Source organism: Periplaneta americana, chromosome 6 (genome assembly GCF_040183065.1).
Source record: "Periplaneta americana isolate PAMFEO1 chromosome 6, P.americana_PAMFEO1_priV1, whole genome shotgun sequence".
Lineage (NCBI taxonomy): Eukaryota > Metazoa > Arthropoda > Insecta > Blattodea > Blattidae > Periplaneta > Periplaneta americana.
Window position 1 is genome coordinate 130,187,296 of NC_091122.1, and position 22,436 is coordinate 130,209,731.

At 33.4% G+C, this 22,436-nt stretch overlaps 1 protein-coding gene across 1 annotated transcript in view; it reads right to left on the reverse strand.

Annotated features, from left to right (window-relative positions):
• The window catches only part of wge (winged eye), a 705,384-nt gene extending 683,563 nt beyond the window's left edge, over positions 1-21,821 (reverse strand). The window contains exon 1 of the mRNA XM_069828951.1: positions 21,725-21,821. The gene's annotated coding sequence lies outside the window, so the exon portion shown is untranslated. The remainder of the gene's footprint in view (positions 1-21,724) is intronic.
• Positions 21,822-22,436: the final 615 nt, after the last annotated feature.

Genomic DNA, 22,436 nt, shown 5'->3' on the forward strand with positions numbered 1-22,436 from the left:
TACTATCGTCTCATCACATACAATGGGAAATAGTACCTGCATAGTCTATTGTTCCTAGTATCCTCATAAACTCAAGCTTCGTGACTGTATATACTAGACTGTGCTCCTAGTGTGTAGTCAATAATAGAGAACATTTTGAACATTTAATTTAATGAATTTAAATTATTAAATTTAGAAAATTACTCAAAATAACGGTTTTCATTCTACTACAACCAACAGTAACACCAATCCAGGTTGCCAGGTTACGACAGAAAACAAAATATGTGAGAACAAATGAGTGAGATGTATGAAAAATTGAATACTCTCTTTTCATATTTTAATTTCGTAATATAGGGGTGCCATTTGAAATTTCTAAGGACGGGATAGAAGAGAGAGAGGGGATTAAACCTAAAATGCAATTAACACTAATATTAAACTTCCACCTCAAAATCTAAATTGACATGTTTTTTTTAATTTAATTTAATTTGAATAAATAGTTATTTAGACTGGGAAGTTTCGAAATAAAAACCTGGTATAATACAAGTATAAAAACAAAGAGAGTTCACAATTCTTTTAATTTACAGAAAAATCTATCGTGTAGCTATACATATAACAAAGAATGGAATGAAGACATTTTCTTATGAAATATCTTCACAGCTATGCAATTTAGATTCCATGACGTAAGTAGAGCATGAATTACTTGTTATGGAAAGAGGATTCTCCTGCATTCATTAAACAACTACAAAAAATTGACTTGCAGTTCAAAGATCCACAATTCTCTTAAAATATCTCACATTGCTTTAAGTTCTTGTAGCTGAATGAAATGAACTTTAATAATAATAATAATAATAATAATAATAATAATAATAATAATAATAATAATAATAATAATAATAGTTTTATTTAACCTGGCAGAGTTAAGCCATAAGGCCTTCTCTTACACTCAACCAGAATTAAAACTTGCTTAAATAGATGAAATACAACTATATCGGATGTAAGTAAGTACATACGGATACGACTTATAGAATGAAAATCAAATGACGCAGTTCAATAAAAATTTACCTAATAAAATAAAATTAAACACAGTGGAAAACATATTAATTGTTTGAATCAAATACGAATCACATAAAAAATCAGAAGCCGATAATTCAATAAAATGTACACAATAAAAATAAGAGTAAACACATTGGAATACATATTGGTATTAAGCTACAAGTAAGTAGGTGTGATTCACATAATTAATCCAGAAACTGATAATTGAATAAAATCTACACAATACAAATATAATAGTAATAGTAATAATAATAATAATAATAATAATAATAATAATAATAATAATAATAATAGTAATAATAACACAGTGGGATACGTATTGGTGTTGTAATTAATAGACACGATTTACATAATAAAATCATAAACAGACATCTGAATAAGAAGTATATAAAAATTAACACAGAGGCAAACATAAAACATTAAATTAGAAGAAAATAGTATTTTTTTATTTATTTTGCTAATAATTGTAATATAAAATATAATATATACAGAAAAAACATTAGTTCGCCCCTGAAACAGTAGAACTCGTGCTCAGGCGCGGATTCCTGCATTGAAATTATAAGTATACAATACAATTTGTCTTATGTCTACTATGCAATTAGAATATACAAATTAAAATTTACAATTTTTCAATTTTTATAAAATCCACACATAACTTTTTAAATTTAATACTAGAACAATTAGAATTGACAAGATTAGGATATTTAAATATAAATTTGTTATATATTCTTGGGTCTAAATTACTACTATAATTAAATACTGTAACAGTGTTGCATTTTGGTTCAAACAATCTTAAAGAATTCATACCTTTTGTTTCATAACTATGAGAATACAATTCAAAATTATTTCGATTTTTATGTATGAATTTTATTAATACAATATAATAAATTTGTCTTATGTTAAGTACATTAAAGTCTAAAAACAATTTTTGAGATGGAAAATCAATGGGTTTAAGAAGACATATTTTAATTATTTTCTTCTGTAATAAATAAAATGCACTAAAATTGGATTTAAATGAGCTACCCCATCCTATAATTTCATACATAATTACCGATGAAATAAAGTTAAATATATTGTACGTAATAAACTTATTGACAAGTAATTCCTCAATAAAACAAAATAATATATTTTATGTAATTTATTACAAAGGCAATTAATGTGTTGGTTCCATTTTAAATGATTATACATAATAACATTATAAAGACAATTGAATTAAGTATACACAATACAAATAATAAACAGAAAATATCAATAAACACAGTGGAATACATTGCATTAAATGTTTACAACGCGTTAAGTCACGCAACTCATCACAAGATATTCTTCTAATTTAGCTATAATTAAAAAGAAATCAAACAATGGTAGTGATGATAATAATAATAATATTAAACAAATGATAAATGTCATTTATGTGGCAATTGAATAGAAACAATTACACATATTTCTGAATAGAAAACTCTTCTGAAGTTTTTTTCATTTTTATTTTATAGACATTATGATTCCGACAAGCCAAAAAATAAACTTATGTAAGTAATATTTCCGTCTGTGGCTTATCTATTTCAAAGTATTTTATTTTAACTTATTTAATATTGATAAAATATGTTTTCGCTATACTTAGAGAATCTGCAGGTCTTAAGTTTGAACATGATGCGGGTTAATAACTTAAATACAGAAATAACACGTAAATAATTACATGAGATATTGTCCATGTTTGGAAGTCAAGATTACAATATGTAATGTCAAAACTTTTAATCTAAAAACGTACAAGTTAAAATCACGTTTAAAATGTCTTATATAAGTTTCTTTTCTTTAAAATATATACTGTATTTCATTCTACTCTCGATTTGAACAATTACGCCAGCTTATTTTATTGTAACAGATAGACAATTGCTCATAAAACTATGGGTCACAATCAATTAGATTTGATACAAGAGCCAAGATGATACATAATTGACATAACAGTCTCCTACACTAGAAGTATATAAAAAATCGAATATGAGAATTTAAACGTACCAAACTCAGCCATGAAATTAAAAATAATTTGAAATCAAGAAATACTAGTAGACCCGTTAGAAATCTCACTACAAGAGTTTCATAAAAGTGTAGCATTTTCGAGAAATTAAATTTTTTCATCCAGTTTTAGTAGGGCAAAACTTCATTAAAACATTTCTGAAGGTTGAATATAGAGGTAAGATTCCTGACAAAGAAAAATGTCTACGGTTTGTTAGATCACAAAAGAAATGACTAATTCTAGTACCAATACTATAGGCTACATTTACTGCACAGAATATACGCGCACAAACTTAAATAGATATAACATCACAGGCTAGCATATACAGTCACGAAGCTCAATACGTAGTAAATATGCAGCCATAGATAGTTGCTAATCACTAGGATCGCTACTATCGCCTCATTACAGACAATGCGAAATAGTACCTGCATAGTCTATTTTTCCTAGTACCCTCAAAAACTCAAGCTTCGTGACTGTATATACTAGACTGTGATAACACGTTAATGCATGAATTGAAGCAGGTTACTCTACTAATTTTCATACATCGGTCCCAAAAGAATTGGGCACTTCGACGATCTAAGACATTTCAAGAACGATATTAGTGTTAGTGACGAAATGGATCATTTATGAAGCATAGTGATCATTTTGATTTCACCCTTGTCCCGATGTCGCCACATCACCATCTCACTGTCTTGGAATAGTCACTGTAGTATAATAAAGAGACCGTTTCAGCTTTAAAGCTACGTGAAGGCGAGATGCGGGTTGAAATTTCTCGTACGGATGCATGTTTGTAGATTGATAATGTGATGTTGTGTGCCTTAAGTCAAGACCCGACGACGTGCAGATGCTACGTCATACGCGTCCCACCACGTGTTCGTCTAATGGTTATACATACAAGGTAAGTAAATATTGCTTGTAGATTTCCTGTCTTTTAATTTTTCGAATAAACATTATTACATAAAAGTTATAGGGGCTAGAAAAAAGGAATATGACTATTTAGAACATATTTTCGAAAGCTATGCTTTTCATTTATAGAAAGTATACCGTACCAAATAAAATAGTTTGAAATAGATAAGCCACAGACGGAAATATTACTTACATAAGTTTACTATTTGGCTTATCGGAACTATAATGTCTTAAAAAAAAAAAACTTCAGAAGAATTTTCTATTCAGATATATCGTTGGCTAAATGTTACAAAGGTGTATGTAGTAATATTTCTGATATAGACATAGAACCTTGTAATATTGAATCAGCGATATGTGGAATTGTTTCTATTCAATTGCCACAGAAATGACATTGTATTTGTATTCCTGGTGTTGTGGAAGAGAAGGCCTGATGGCCTTAACTACACCAGAATAAATAAATAAATAAATAAATAAATAAATAAATAAATAAATAAATAAATAAATTTATCATTTGTTTAATGTTATTATTATTGTTATTATTATTATTATTATTATTATTATTATTATCACTACCATTGTTTGATTTCCTTTAAATATAGCTACATTAGAAGAATATCTTATGATAAGTTGCCTGATTTAACACGTTGTAAACATTTAATGCAATGTATCCCACTGTGTCTATTGTTATTTTTTATTTTTATTGTGTATACTTAATTTAATTGTTTTTATACTGTTGTTATGAAAAACTATTTTCTTTTAATTTAATGTTTTGTGTTTACTGCAGTGTTAATTTTTATGTACTCCTTATTTAAATGTCTGTTTATGATTTTATTACGCAAAACGTGTTTATTTATCACTTAACACCTATACATATCCCACTGTGTTTATTATTATTATTATTATTATTATTATTATTATTATTATTAAATATAGAATCTGTCTTCTATATTTGGATTATTGAGGTGCCGGTATATACTTTTCTATAAATTTTCTCAAATTTATAATCCCAATGTAATGTGCACAGTAAAGGTATCCCCGTAATATGCCATGAAGGCACTTGGGGGGCATGGAGGTAGAGCCCCATGCTTTCCATGACCTCGGCACTAGAATGAGGTGGTGGTCGGCACCATGCTCTGACCGCCTTTTACCCCCAGGAAAGACCCGGTACTCAATTTGTAATGTGTACAGTAGTGGCAAAAAAAACCGAACCGATCCTTGTAGCTGATTTCAGAGCCTTGTTCACTCCAGAGCACGATAGACTGGTAACTAAGACTTTCGTGATGGGAATCCTGCCTGGGAAGGATTTTTTTAATTCCTTATTCAAATTTATTCCCAATACTTTTCTATTGCAGCGATATTTTACTACTTAACTTATTATTCCCAGAACATGAATTTTACCACCAATCGAAAAGTATTGGGAATAAATTTGAATAAGGAACAAAAAAAGTTTCCTTCCCAGGCAGGATTCGAACCACGAGAGTCTTAGTTACCAGTCTATCGTGCTCTGGAGTGAACAAGGCTCTGAAATCAGCTACAAGGGTCGGTCCGGTATTTTTTTTGCCACTACTCTACATAACAAACAGAATTGCTTCAGTATATCAGTTTATCACAGTGGAGAATAAGGGGACCGTGGATTAAATATTCATAGACAAAAGTTGATCAAAACAATTGAATAACGATGGTTCATAATGGCCCTCAAGATCTCCTGATTTCAATTAGATTTTTTTTTTTAAATTTGGAGCTAAATGAAGTGGAGGGTCTACCAAGACCGATCACGAGATCTGGAAGAGTTAAAACGAAAAATTAGGGACGGGATACAACAGATCGAACGAAGTGTTTTGCTGAATGCACGAAACAATTTCCAAGACAGTCTTATGCATTGCTTGGAATTGAATGGGAGCCATTTGTAACTCCTTCTATGCACTAATATCAACATTTGACACAATTAGAATATGTTAAATTAATTTTATTGGTAGTTCCTTCTTTAAATTTTATGCCTTCCATTAATATTGTAATTGAATTACAATGGTGATTATTGGGACTGAAGAAAAGTGTTGATATCAGGGTAGTAAATAATTTCTATATACGGGTACATTGTTTACAAAATTCGTCGAGTTGTCGGGTGCCTCTACTGTTTGTAAGGAGCAGAAAGAGTGAACATCTGGCTCTCCTCAATAGTAGATCTGCTTGAGTGATGTGAGGTTTTATCAGAATTTCGAAACAAAAATCCAACAAATAACAGACAATAAGAGGACTGAATTCAGAAGTTGGGAAAATTGTGTTTTACCTAATTGATAATGATATTTTTTTTTGTAAATTTAATATTTGTTCCGAGTTAATTAATTTGAAACATATGTAATCCTGAAAATGTAAATGTGACTAGTTGCAGAAAATTGAACCTAAAGTCTGATTTTTCATTTTTTTTTTTGTGGTGTCAAGAAGAGGATGAAATACTGAGGATTAAAAAAATCATGGCTCTAGGTGCTATAGTTTTTAATATATGATTTACTGAATACTGATATTATATTATGTACTTTTCAAGAAAAATGCAAATTAAAGTTTCCATTTGTTTTCTTAGGAACTATAAGAAAGATTTAGGTATTTAAGAAGCACTGCGTAAAACTACATCCTAGTTTAGTATGCAAAAAAAAAAAGCCTACAGGTAGCGCAGGATGTCAGAACATAGAAATGCAGTTTTTACACCGCAAATTCGGTAGTTTGTTCCGTAAAATTTCCTTTCACGGCTTTAGGTACCTTTTCGCGCAACGGATCACAAATTTTATTATGAGTTCATTCATACGGAGCGGACTGTACAAGTAGCCGCTACCGTAACTAGTCGTCCGTGCACACAAGCATTTTGTAAACACAGAGCTCTACGTACGATGTAGCGTAACCTATAACCAATAGATTTTTTCAGCTCTAGTGATTATACATTTCCTAAGACATTAACGTGTTTTTTAAATGTATAAATATTTTTTTATTTGTACATTTTGAGACCTGAGGAATCCAGAACTGGAAAAAAGTAGTCTACACGGTTCAATTAGAAACCAGACTCTTTGGGAGATCCTTTATAAACGAAAAACATAGTTATTTTTAAGCATTTAAAAATATTATTTCTTCACCTCCTATGATTTTAGTCTTAGTGTATAGAGTTTCTTCATGAAAGGAAAAATGGAAAAGTAAAAGCGGTGTTCCACATTCTTTACTCACCTTGTATATAAAATTACAGCGATGTATTCAAGTTACAAACACAGAATAAATAACATTAAACATATGGTAGTATATATTTCACACACACTTGGAAACGGCTTAATCCACACTCGGTGTCTAGGCCTACATATTGTCAATGGTCTTCATTTTCTTCTCGAATGATTAAGTTAGCAGCCTGTTACATTCTTCATGATTAGAGCAACTGTTTGCGAGGTTAACCGAGGCTACTCTTCCTCTCTGTTTATAGTGTGAAGTTATGAATGGAATTCTGTCTGATGATGTCACGCTGTTTCTATGGACAAGCCAGTTTTCTTTGTCATTCAAAATTCTTGTCGTGCTAATATTTGCTTTACAACTGAATTTCTGCTAACATTTAAATTCCTTATTCTATCTCTTTTATTGTCGCCTCACTGGTCTTAGAAATCCAATTTCGACTGACTGGATCTTATTAATACTGTATATGTTTTATTGAAGCATTAGTGTCTATACAAAGCACAAATGTACATCATTATAATGACCTACTGTAAAAATCTATTCTCAGATTTTCACGGTAATGTTCGTTTTCAGCATCCAATACAGTATCAAAAATGTGATTTTAGACACGCCGTTTGTCTATCATATTCATATTCATATCTACTTGTCAATTTATTCGGTATTAATTTATTTCCATGGAATATAATTTTACTGAAGGAAATACAAGTGAAACTTTATTTTAAGAAACCAAAAAAAATATTCATATAGGATAAAGATTGATAATATTGTGATATGAGTAATGTTGTGATAGTTCTTTTTGAGAATTTATTATAATTTTACTGAGCGAGAGAAGGGCCGGTTTTGTGCTGAACCTTGTCCACAAATATTCCCTTAATATGTTGACGCAAAAAACCGATCTTCCTCTCGCTCAGTAAAATTGTAATAAATTCTCAAGAAGAACTATCACAATATTACTCATATCACAGTGTTACCAACCTTTACCCTACTCGAAATGTGTAGGTTCCAACCATTTTTAGTGTATATATGTATGATATACATATAAAGATATAGAGTGCATATTAAAAAAAAATGCACTTATATGTCAGATAATATTAAATTTTATTGGAGCAATTATTGGTCCAATCGAAACGTGTGAAAAAATTTTAGAGCTTAAGCATGTCTATATAAATTACCGGTAGTTTCCAAAATTGAAGCAAATCTAGTCGTTAAGAAAATAGAAAAAAAAAAAAGAGAGAGTTCCAGACGTCACAAAATGAAATCGGAATTCCTCCCGCGCAACAAATAATAAATAATTAAAAACCTAGTCAAGAACGCATGCCATTTCAGAACGGTGTTTTGTAGCTGTTTGGAATGTTTGTTTCATAATTTGGTGATATTGATATAGACTGTAATGGCTGACTTTGTTGTGAATTTCAAAATTACTTTAGTATCATGTGTTTTTGAAAATGTTTTTCTAATGTCTAATTTGTCACTATTTTCTTGGAAGTAACAGAATTCACAATACATGTACCCATTTCTCAGAAACTAAGATAGCTAGAAGCATGACATTTTTGCACCTTTTCTACAGTATTACATTGACTGTTAAGCTCTAGTTTCAAGTCATTTGGACAAAAACGTTTTTGAGCATGAATAGTAATGGTAGAAATATAAATATCTCTGAGACTATTTGGTGAAAAAATTTGTAGTTTGGACTGTTTTATAGCTGAATGTTTGTTTCATAATTTGGTGATATTTTGTAGACTGTAATGGCCACTTTGTTGTGAATTTCAAAACGAGTTTAGTGTCATGTGTTTTTGAATATGTTTTTCTAATGTTTACTTTGTCACTCATTTTCTCGGAAGTAAAAATTCACAACACATGTACCTATCACTCAGAAACTAAGATAGCTAGAAGCATGACATTTTTGCACCTTTTCTACAGAATTATATTGATTGCGGAGCTCTAGTTTCAGGTCATTTGGACAAAACCTTTTTTGTGCATGAATAATAATGGTAAAAATATAAATATCTCTGAGACTATTTGGTGAAAAAGGTTGCAGTTTGACATAATTTGTAGCTGAATGTTTGTTTCATAGTTTGGTGATATTGTTGTAAACCGTAATGGCTTATTTTGTTGTGAATTTTCAAAACGAGTTTAGTATCATGTGTTTTTGAACATGTTTTTCTAATTTTTACTTTATCGCTCATTTTCTCGGAAGTAAAAAATTAACAACACATGTACCTATTTCTCAGAAACTAAGATAGCTACACCTAGAAACATGATATTTTTCACCTTATCTACAGCATTGCAAAGACTGCTGAGCTCTAGTTTCAAGTCACTTGGACAAAAACGTTTTTGTGCATGAATAGTAATGTTAGAAATATAAATATCTCTGAGATTATTTGGTGAAAAAGATTGTAGTTTAGCGTGTTTTGTAGCTGAATGTTTGTTTCATAATTTGGCGATATTGTTGTAGACTGTAATGGCTTACGTTTGTTGTGATTTTTCAAAACTAGTTTAGAATCATGTGTTTTTTAAATGTTTTTCTAATGTCTAATTTGTCACTCATTTTCTTGGAAGTAAAAAATTCACAATACATGTACCTATTTCTCAGAAACTGAGAGAGCTAGAAGCATGACATTTTTTGCACCTTATCTACAGCATTACATTGACTGCTGAGACCTAGTTTTAGGGTATTTGGAAAAAAAAATTGTCCATGAATATTAATGTAATTTCATTTTTTCTTAAAATTTAGTTATTATTTTCACAAAGAACACTTTTCAAACAAAAGCTTAGCACTTTTAAGTTAATGAAGTATCAGCAGTAAAATGTTCATAGGGAAACCTGTAATAGCTTCTGAAATGAAGGTACTTAAAGTTTATTAATTCAACATTGGTAATATAGGGCCTCTGATATCATCTTGATCTAATACTGTTTATTATGATCTCACTTGCAACTAAAAATTGGTCATTGTTGGTAAGGTGCTATTTTACAATGCCCAGTTTACTCACAAAATCTTGATGTGTCGTAAGTAGTAATTTGCCTTCGGTTAGAGTTCAGATATATACGGAGTGCTTGCTGGAGGACTGAAGAGGGTGTGGGAGAAGAGAAGAATAGACAATTCCGAAGGCCGAGATAGAAACGGGTGTGAACACAAGAACGCGAGCATGCTGTGGGACAGTGAACCAGGCTATAATAGTTGTAATTATTTACTTAGCGTCCCTTTTCAACTACAGAGGCTCTTCAGAGACAATGAGGTGATGCGATGGTAATGGAGCAATGGTGAAATAACAATAGCTGAGTATAGAAACGTTAACAGAAAATGAAAGACTTCAGGAGCAATGAACAGATAATAAATGAGTCATTTCCGGATATTTTTTCTAATTCAATTTTTATCCAAGTTTCAGCAAAACTTTCTTTTCAAAATTAAATATTTTCCGATCTTACAGACCTAAAGTCACGTTTACCGATACATGGTTTTCCTTAACCAGTTTTGCTAATGCCCATCACAAAACAATAAATTCCAAACGTGTATAGTTTCTAAACTGTTTTGGTAATAGATCTCAAAATGCATTGCTCCAAGAAACTGTTGCTTTTTAATAAAATTTTCTTACAATTCATTAAAAACTAAACTTTCTTCAACAACTTTTCCAACGACAAAGTCTTATTTAAGTGGAGGCAGAGGTGAATATTTCAAAATCCACAAAATTTATCCGATTTGTTTGAAATTGATCATCGATACTAAGTATGTTATTAGTAATGGACATACCAAGGTTCAACTTTCTAAGTACAATAGTTCTGTAAATATTAATAATTTTATAAAACTATATATCGTTTGATATAAAATGCTCCATGCACCATATTGTAAGAAATTTTCAATATTTCTTTTTATTTATATGTTCAGAGAAGGTATATAAATAATGGTAAGTATTAGTTTATTATGGGAATAATATAGTAATACAGCTATCTTGGTTTTAATTTCATACTTTTAAGGGCACAAAATAAAAAACTAACATCGGAATATCAAAATAAAGAAATAAAAATGGAAAAAACCAAATTTTAATTTTTTCTTCAGTTTTGTTCGAAAATTTCACCTCTGCCTCCCCTTAAACTTTATTTTTAAAATATTTTAAATAATTGACATGTTTTTCTCCAATATGACTTACCTCGGAAAGAAATCCTAAAGTACACTATTACTAAAATACTAAAAACCTTTAATTCATAATTCTAGAAGACAGTCTCAATAAATATTTTTCCCAAAATTTACTAAAACTCATACTTTTTCCAATAACTTCTTTCAATGAAAATGTTTTTCTGAATGTCCTGCTCAGAATAATCATTTTTTCAAGAATTGGACCACATTCTGGAGAAGGGAACCAACCTACAAACAAATTTAATGTCTCAATAATTAAATAATTCCAAGAATCCATATTTTAAATAAAGATACTTCGTATAATACGCTTTTGGTTAAAGCAATAAGTATGCAGTTATATTTACTTTTGAATTTATCACTCACGTTTAGCTTAAAAATGCATTTTTCTCAGTTTAGGTTTCATGTGGGTTGGATCCTTTCTGCAAAATGTGGTCCAATTATTTCCAATGTTATCTTTCTCAATTATACTCTTTCTCTAGTAAAATTTATCAGTGCCAATGTTTCAGAAAAATAATCCCAAAAGTATACGATTTCTGAAACGTTTTGTTAACTACACATTATCCAGGTGAAATTCCCAAAAATTATCAATTAATTGTAATTCAGATTAATAAATTAATATAATTTTATTCAAATTGCACAATAAAATTGAAATTCTAAAAATATCATTTGTTTGGTAGTTACAACTGGGTATTTTGTTTGTGTGATTGTGTATTATAATGTCAACGTGAAAAAAATTTATTTGGTATGTAATTTACGAATGATGTTATCTGAATTACATGTGATGTTTTCTTTCTGATTTACAATTGAAAATATGAATTACACGGGACTTTTTCTGAAATTCACTTGATTAATCTGAAATAGAATTGATCTTTTCTGAATTACAGTTGGAAAAGGTGTAATTCCGAAAGACACACTTTCGAGAAATTATTGTATTCCTTTTTTTTTTTTTTTTCCATAATTTATTAAAAACCAAACTCCCCAGTAAACTTTTAAAGGCAAAATTTCCTAAACTTTTATTTCAGAAATAATTTTCCTGGCAATAATTCTCAAACTTACGTTTCCCATTAATTCTTTTTTGTTTAGTGAAATTCATGAATTTCAATTTTTACAAAACAATAATGACAAAAGCAATCTACTTCTAAAACCAACTAGTTCTGAGGATGACAAACGAAAGTCGAAACTAGTCAACAGGGTAAAATACCACTTCGTTCTTCATATTAACACCAGAAAATCGTTATTATAATTAACTATATTCTTAAGTTCCAAAAACAATTGCTAATTAGTTCTCCAATTACAATGTTTCAAAAATTATTTTTCTAAAATATTTTTCATAATTAATTAACATTGAACATTTACTGCAATAAAAAATTAATTTTCTTGGTATAAATGACAAAATAAGAGACCGTTTAACAAGTTAAAACGAAAATTCTTAGATTTTTATATGTTTAAAGAAGAATTTTGTTACTTTTGCTAAGAAAAAAAATACGCGATTACTTTCATTCCCTATTTTTATTTTTCTTGGTACGTTGAGGAAAAAATTGTTAAAAATTCGTATCTGTGTGTAGTTTTCAATGGAGAAGAAAAAGCATACTATTGGAATGTTTGCTCTCGGGAGAAACATCTTTTGGGAGAACATGAAAGTAAAAGTGCGGAATAAATATTATTTCTTCCCAGTTTTTGAGAAAAAATCAAACGCTTTGATCACAACAGATCGTAGATCATGTACTTGGAATGCAACTTCTATCTTCTTAGAACAGAAACTATTGACAAAGGCTATTGACTATTGACAGTTGAGTTGCTGGGCTAAAGGTGTTGAAGGAGAAACACGAAGTGAAAATGACAATTACATTTCTTCATTTAAAGCCCACAATACTGAATATGACACGACGATAATATGGCCGCGGTGAATGAGAAGAACATGAAAACCAGACGACAATTTTTTATTATTATTCTTACGTCACAATTCTTCGCACCATTATGTTTCAGCTTTCTCAAATGATTTGTTCCAGACATTCGTACCTTCTGAGATTTGTATTTACAGTACCTACTCTTAAAATCTATAGACTTTCGTAGACCTCATCTAGCAATCTGAGGGCCATATTCATAGACATTCTTAGCGCGGGCTTCCGGTGGATGATCAGCGAACTAACGTTTTTCGTATTCATAAACCAGTGTTAGCGATATGATATGATATGATATGAATCCTATACAAGTAATCAGTCGATAGCCGGGGCTAGTTTAGCTCGCTCGTAGCGCGGCTAGCGAAATGTTTATGCATAGCACCCTTAGTCTCTTAGTCTTCCTTTAGAACGTCTGGCAACCCATCCTAACGTCTTTTTTGCAATTTTGAGAGTATCCATGACTATTAATTAACTAAATCTTTACAATATTTCCTCCTCGAATTAAATGATCTAAATCAGTGTTACTTTGTATACCGCACACTCAATTTATATTTATAACTATAAGACCTACTGATTTTTATGATATTTTTCGAAATATTTCTTCTTCAATAATGAGAAGATGTTCTCACGTTTCAAGAAACATAAGTAGCTACTTTACTGGAAACTTGGCCCAAAGTCATTTTGTCCACAACAGGTCTCTCAAAACACTATACGAATCGGAAGCATTTACTGAGCTTCGACTGACTCGTATTCCAAGCTCTAAGACAGTAATGAAGGAATGCTAAACGAATATTTAATTAATATTATTTAATGTTAATATTACTAGGACCTTTTAGAGACACAATAGCAGGAATAATAAATGCAAGGGAAACAACAATTCTCGCGTAAGAAACCTGACCTACCGCATTGCCCACTAATATCTCACAGGATGTTCCTAGAATCGAGTCGCGTTCCTTCTTGCTGAGATGTATGCAGTATATTGAGCTACAGTTGGGCCGAAATGGCTAAACTGTGCTTTGGACAGCGTCCAACCACGAACAGCTTAGAGGCTGGCAATGAGCCTCTGGGTTTAACAAGTAGTTCCGAGCAAATTAGTCATCGTGTTTTTCTACCAAGAATTCGGCCTCAAGCACATTTCTTTCTCAATGCTGTGGGATTTTGAGTCAACACTACGCATCTACATTCAGCGGGCCTTCTTGGGGACATGCCTGCACGATGCAAGACTGTTGCAGATTTTAATTTCTCTGTAGGGAATGTTATACAGATGCTACATGTTATACATATTATTATTATTATTATTATTATTATTATTATTATTATTATTATTATTATTATTATTACTTACTGGCTTTTAAGGAACGCGGAGGTTCATTGCCGCCCTCACATAAGCCCGCCATTGGTCCCTATCCTGAGCAAGATTAATCCAGTCTCTATCGTCATATCCCACCTCCCCCAAATCCATTTTAATATTATCTTCCCATCTACGTCTCGGCCTCCCCAAAGGCTTTTTTCCCTCCGGCCTCCCAACTAATACTCTATATGCATTTCTGGATTTGGCCATACGTGCTACTGTTGTCACGCCAGGAGAAGGCGGCTGAAGTACTTAGACGGGGCGGAGGGGAAACAGTCGCGCATGCGCACCGCGCTGTTCACTGCAATATTCCTGTTTCACAAACATCTACTACAAGTTTCTATGAGTCTTTGCGACTTGTGGACTAATAGTAGCGTTTTATTGTGTTGTTATATTAGTTTCAGCAGGACGATTGTTTTCAATATAACGCAAGTCTTTGCATTGCTTTAGTTATCGTTTGCTTTTAGTGTTAATAATCTTGATAATATACAGTTAATGGAATTTATGTTATTGTATACTTTTAGTTTAAGCCTATATAGCTAGCAGTTTTTCATTTATTAATGGTAAATATGTCGACAAAGAGGAAACAAGGATTGACAATCTATAGCGAAGAAAGAAATATTATTGCAAATGTAAAACAATTCTGTGAAAGAACAACAATGCTTTTGCATTCCTCTAAAGAATTCAACAGAAAAGGCAGAAAAGTACTGTAATCTAGCCACCAGAACGATACAGCGTATAGACCTAATGACTGAAATGAAAGACTGCTCAGAAGAAAGTGCGTTGTCGACACTTGGGGGATGGGGACAGAAACGTCCAGATTATCGAAACGCAAATGCAGATGACTTTGACCGGCGCAGCTCAGGAGATAGTGCATTTGCCTGCTGATCCAGAGTTGCGCTCGGGTATGGGTTCGATTCCCGCTGCGGCTGACTAGCTGGTTGGGGTTTTCCGAGGTTTTTCCCAACAGGAAGGCGAATGTCAGATAATCAATGGCGAATTCTCGGCCTCTTTCGCCAAATACCATCTCGCCATCACCAATTCTATCGACGCTAAATAACCTAGCAGTTTATATAGTGTCGTTAAACAGTCAAGTAAAAAGAGGGTAGTACCAAGCTGCAAGAAACTTTTTCCCATATTACAAGAGAGAATGTATTTCAAATGGAAGGCAACATTAAGACGGACACTGAAGGAAAAGGGGTTTCGGGTTGAAGAAGTGTACATTGAGAAGAAAATGTTTAATTGAAGGGGAAAACACTGTAAATTGGAGGTGAAGATATCTACAGAAAATAGAAAAGGTTAGGGAAGAGGGTAAACCGATTTTGTACATGGACAAGATACGGGTAGACACCAATTTAACGTTTCCCAAGCACTGACAGGTTAAAAATGTTACGGGAATTTTGATTACTGTAAATGAGTCCAACAGACTCATTGTTGTCCATCCGGATTGAGCTCTTTGCTTTGTCGAGAGATGCGAATTAATATACAAGGCGGGAACAGCAACAGTTGATTATCATGGACAGATGATAGTCCAACAATTTAAAAAAAAAATGTGATGATAGTAATAGCGACAACAACACTGAAGATGCGGAATCTTATATGTCTGACTTCGTTCCCTTATAGTCAAGTAGACCAAAGTTTTCAGGTCAGAGTGTAGCGTAAAGTTCCCCCGTCCCGCCTATCCACTCCACGCGCCAACTCGTAGCGCGAAGACAGTACATACCCTGCCCATTTAAAACGTTTGGATTTCATGTTCCTAATTATGTCAGATGAAGAATACAATGCGTGCAGTTCTGTGTTGTGTAACTTTCTCCATTCTCCTGTAACTTCATCCCTCTTAGCCCCAAATATTTTCCTAAGCACCTTATTCTCAAACACCCTTAACCTATGTTCCTCTCTCAAAGTGAGAGTCCAAGTTTCACAACCATAAAGAACAACCGGTAATATAACTGTTTTATAAATTCTAACTTTCAGATTGTTTGACCGAATAATAACAGGCATTTCCCATATTTATTCTGTGTTTAATTTCCTCCCGAGTATCATTTATATTTGTTACTGTTGTTCCCAGGTATTTGAATTTTTCCACCTCTTCAAAAGATAAATTTCAATTTTTATATTTCCATTTCGTGCAATATTCTCGTCACGAGACATAATCATATACTTTGTCTTTTCAGGATTTACTTCCAAACCTATCTCTTTACTTGCATGATTATTATTATTATTATTATTATTATTATTATTATTATTATTATACCTTGTGCTTTATATTCAATTTCTTTGCATTTTCAATCGCCAAGTGCATTATGTTGAACCTTTTACCATTTACATTGCATTCGTACTCATAAACTTCCTGACAATAGGTACATGCTGAATTAGGATTGTTTACAGTAGCTAATTCAAGAATATTGTACATTGACAATTGAAGATGCTTGATAGAATTTTGGAGAAGAGCTGATACCGCTTCATTTACAGTGTAACTGTCGATTTTTTCACTGTTTACAAGTGCCACAGATCTTTAATCTCATGATCAAGTTCTGACATTTCCTTATCTTTCCTGCGCAAATTTAACTTATGTGCTTTCAAAAGTGTAAATTAGGGCCAACATATTTAATTTCAACACACCACATACCGCATTGATTCTGTTTTAAATATTAATGACAAATACAACTAGTAGTGGCAACTATGCTGCAGCGATGCCATGCAAAGGAGTCAGGCAATATAGTTTATACCACAGGTTGCTTACATGCCTCCCCTCCCTCAGAGCTAATGAACTCGCCCTCCCCCTCCATGTCCGTTCATAGTGACAACAATAAAACGAGCAGTTGTGAGCTAGCGGTCGCAGAATACAGTCGCAAAGTTTTCGAAGAAGGAAAAGAGAAGCTGGTTAAAAATTCAATGTGCTAGAGGTCGCAGGGCACGACAGTGTCATCAAGGGCTGCAAGAGGCTTGCGGTGAGGCTGCGTTACCTCACCGAACGGTAGCAACGTGGGTTAGAGCCTTCACATAAGGATGCGAAAGTGTGTTGGACATGCCTCGATCTGGTCACCCACCAGTAAGTGACGAACATGTACAGACTGTGTCCGCATTAGTGGAGAAGAATCGGAGCTTAACGATTCGTGAGTTAGCGCAAGATACAGGATTGGCGCCTTCGACTGTGCTTCACATCCTGAAGGACCGCCTGAAAATGCGGAAAACTGCCTCAAAATGGATTACACATGATTTAACGGACATGCAGAAATTACAGCGATATGAAGCTTCTCGTACTCTCTTGCTGCGCTATGAGTGTATCATTACAATTGATGAGAGCTGTATCAGATTTTATGAACCTCAGCTGAAACACCAATCGGACGAGTGGCGTCATTACGGGTCTCCTTAAGGACAAACGGAATTATTCCTACTGTTGTTTCTAATAATTTTCAAGGATTCTTGACTTCACAGGTTCCAGTATACCCAGATGAAATTCAGTGACTGTGTTAAACACACATACGCGTGCGCACGCACGCACACACACACACATTCTTGTCGACTGCGGTCCATAAGAAGCTTTACTAAAAATGTTCGAACGATGTTGCATGTACTTAACAACATAGACTTTTGCAATGTCACGGATATGTTGTCACTGATGTCCAAATATTTAAGAATCTCCTCAAGAGGACAACGAATGAATTCTATTCCTGATACGACTGAATATTGGCAAGATTTGTTCCAAAGTTGAGTAACTACAATGGCTAATTCTGCACATTTTATTATTATTTTTCCAAGTGATGGATTTCATGGTTGTGAAACTTGGATTCTCATTTGAGAGAGGAACAGAGGTTAAATGTGTTTGAAAATAAGGTGCTTAGGAAAATATTTGGGGCTAAAAGGGATGAAGTTACAGGAAGATGGAGAAAGTTACACAACGCAGAACTGCATGCATTGTATTCTTCACCTGACATAATTAGGAACATTAAATCCAGACGTTTGAGATGGGCAGGGCATGTAGCACGTATGGGCGAATCCAGAAATGCATATAGAGTGTTAGTTGGAAGATCTGAGGGGGAAGAAGACCTCTGGGGAGGCCGAGACATAGATGGGAGGGTAATATTGAAATGGATTTGAGGGAAGTGGGATATGATGATAGAGACTGGATTAATCTTGCTCATGTCAGGGAGCAATGGCGGACTTATATAAGGACGGCAATGAACCTCCGGGTTCCTTAAAAGCCAGTAAGTAAGTATTATTATTGTTATTATTATTATTATTATTATTATTATTATTATTATTATTCCAAGAGATGGATTTCATGGTTGTGAAACTTGAATTCTCATTTGAGAGAGAAACAGAAGTTAAGGGTGTTTGAGAATAAGGTGCTTAGAAAATATTTGAGACTAAGAGGGATGAAGTTACAGGAGAATGGATAAAGTTACACAACGCAGAACTGCACGCATTGTATTCTTCACCTGACATAATTAGGAACATTAAATGTAGACGTTTGAGATGGGCAGGCATGTAGGACGTTTGGGCGAATCCAGAAATGCATAAGTTATAGTGCTAGTTGGGAGGCCAGAGGGAAAAAGATCTTTGGGGAGGTCGAGACGTAAATGGGAGGATAAAATTAAAATGAATTTGACGGAGGTGGGATATGATGGTAGAGACTGGATTAATCTTGCTCAGGATAGGGACCGATGGTGGGCTTATGTGAGGGCGGCAATGAATCTCCGGATTCTCTAGTCTAAAAGTCATAAGTATTATTATTTTTCCACATGGCAAACAGATTTCATACTTTACGCTTCTTTAGGAAGTCCGCCGTGGTTCAGTGTGATGCTAGGCCAGAAGAAAATTATGTAGAGTAGAAGTAAACCTCGCCAGAAAAAAGTAATATTCGATAAAACCGTTACAGAAATTAAAATTATTTTACTAAGATGAATATTATGCCAATATATAGAATGGAGTGTCCCGCGCCGTAGCGTCGTGGTCTAAGTTATCATGCCTGGACTCTGGTTACGGAATATGCTTTGGTTAGAGTCCTCATGGGAATTTTCTCATGAAATTTCTGCCAGTGTATGGGACTGCTGCCCACTCAGCATCGTGATGAATTTGGGACCTACGATAAGTAGCGAAATACGTTTGGGGGGGGGGATCATCGTGCTAGCTACATGATACCTACACTTCTGGCTGGATGATCGTTCACCTCTATCGAGGCATGTGAACGTGAGACCAGCAGTCGGCAGATCGAACTTGACCCTTCATGGGTTGTTGCGTCACGAATTTTTTTATACAATGGAGTATTGCAAAATTACACCCATCCATAGTAATTTTTGTGACCACCTGACTGGCTAAAAATGGACACAGAGATGTCTGTCTTACCTAAATCAGTCAGAATAATATCAGATTTAGAATATATTAAATTGTGGGAAATTAAAAAAATTGAATTAAGGCGCTCTAAAAATAAAGTATTAATCTTGGTACTGAATAAAAAATGCAAGAAAAACAAGTTGCATGAGTAAGATTTTTGTGACCTTTATTAGAGATATATTATCTTGAGTCGGCAAGGAAATTACATTTCTGAGAGATTGAGCATTCCGAACATATTGGATGTACGGTAACAACACAATATCAACAAAATTGGAGCACCCGTCCACAGGATGAACAAATATTGTCTTCCACATCTATTCTCTTCGTATCACACAAGATGCTGCCGAAACTTGCGAAGACCGAAGTACCTATTTCTCTACACATATATGTAACAGAAAAATTTTCCTTATATACATAAACAATATGTATATACCTTGACCTCCAAAATATTCTCTCCAACCAGAATCAAACACTTTATATGATTTATAACCTAAAAATAAAGGCATATTAGATATACCATAAGTAGAAATATATGGGTCATCGTTATGTTAAAATCGTTTGCACTTTGAAGAGAACAACCGCCAGGATCGCCACCCGTCCGCCGTAAACGAACACGAGATGGCAGTACAGTCGCTAATGCAATTCAAATGGGAATTATGACGTGACTCCTTATGTAACAACTAGATGGCAGCGTAGTAAACCTGACAACAGAGTCAGTGCCTGACAAAAGTTGTTAACGTCAAAGCCTATAAGGCCGACCTATCTAGGGTATATATGATCTAGGCTTTTACTGTTGGAAAGGTCAGGAGCATCATGTGATGATTGGGAACAGACCTTAACAATGCTATACCTAAATTCGTCCATTATTATTATTATTATTATTATTATTATTATTATTACAGAGAAAGCTCGTAAGTTCGACAGAAAACAAGTTCGACATCCCATAGTTCGACTGCTTACGTAGGAGAATTAGACACGCCCCTATACGGGCACTAAGAAATGGGTTTGTCATTTGAGTGGGAATTGGTTCTGTGTCTTGTAGTGATACTTTTGTTAAAGAAAAACAGAATATTTTATTGTTTAGGACATCCATATTTAATCACGGATTTTAAATTAATGAACTCTTCTTTTTGTATTTGAGAATTGTGCCGTTTGTGAGACGGAACTGTCGAAACCCACTGTGGTACTAGAAGCGCACACACAAGTCTCGGGGCGGGCAGGAAATGCAAGTACAGTACTGTATTCGTTGATGGATGACCAATAAGAATTTGTATTCATTGAACCTACCACACCTACTACCCTTATTGGACTGAACTTTCAATTCCGTTCAAACGAACTTAGGAGAGTCCACTGTATCATTATTATTATTATTATTATTATTATTATTATTATTATTATTATTATTTGTCGGAAATTGTTTAAGGCCAAATTTATTAAATCAATACGGAAAGAGCACAATACATACACATACACAATAATTATTGTTATCAATGCAAGATATATTCGCTTCTTTAACGGATATCGAACCCACATACACTAAATCTGAAGCGGAAACACTACCACTAGAACCAAATCGTATAATCTCCAATTGTGAAGCGGAGACTTAATAATTTCTTATATATAATCAACTACACATTGAAATAGTGAAGATATTTTGTATATAAACATTGGAATTAATATCTAGAGAAACTGTTTACAGGATGAAGTGTTAATTTTTCCATGTTTAATATAGAAACGAACGGTTCATTACACCTTCAAAAGTGTGCTTTTCTTAAATTACATGGAACATCAATTAGCTGTATGGTTGTAATTATAATACCTGTACTTGCAAGGTGCCACATAATACGTACATTCACCAGCTGCGTTTTGAGCGGGAGACGAGCTGCACGTGTTGGCGGCAACTGACGCGGAGACTAGCCGGTATAAAAAATGTCGACGACCGTAGAGTTCTCGGTGTACGAACTAGCCAAACGAGGCACAACTATGACTAAGCGAATAGCTTTCTGTGTAGGACTAAAGCAGCAGCGGGGAGGATACGTTCATTAGCCTATTGAAGAAGCATTCGGACAGCTGACAGAGAGCTGGGGAATTAAAAACACGTCTATGACAGCAATGCAAGAACGTTGACCTTCAGTAATATATATAAAAAAGTTAGTCAGACCCAGGCTCTGCACGACGAAATACACGTGGGGCGGACCGTGCTAGAAAAAAGTGATGTGGCCGTAATACTTGCTTTAACGAGGTTTCAAGAAAACTTACGTATTTTATCGCTCGGCATTTACTACGCAATATTATAGAAACACTGTACATAACACATATACAATGTGTATATTGAAATATACCTATTTAATACATTTTCAGTTCAGTTAATAAACCCAATATTTGTGAACAATACGAATTTATATTCACAATGCACTTCTACAGACCAAGTCTATGAAGTTTAGAAAAGTAGATATGACAATTTTGCGACATAAATAGGCCTATATCTGGGTTATTAAAAAGTTAGGACAAATTTGAAATCTCTGAAATTTTGTTACAATAGTTTGCAATTTTCAAATCTTA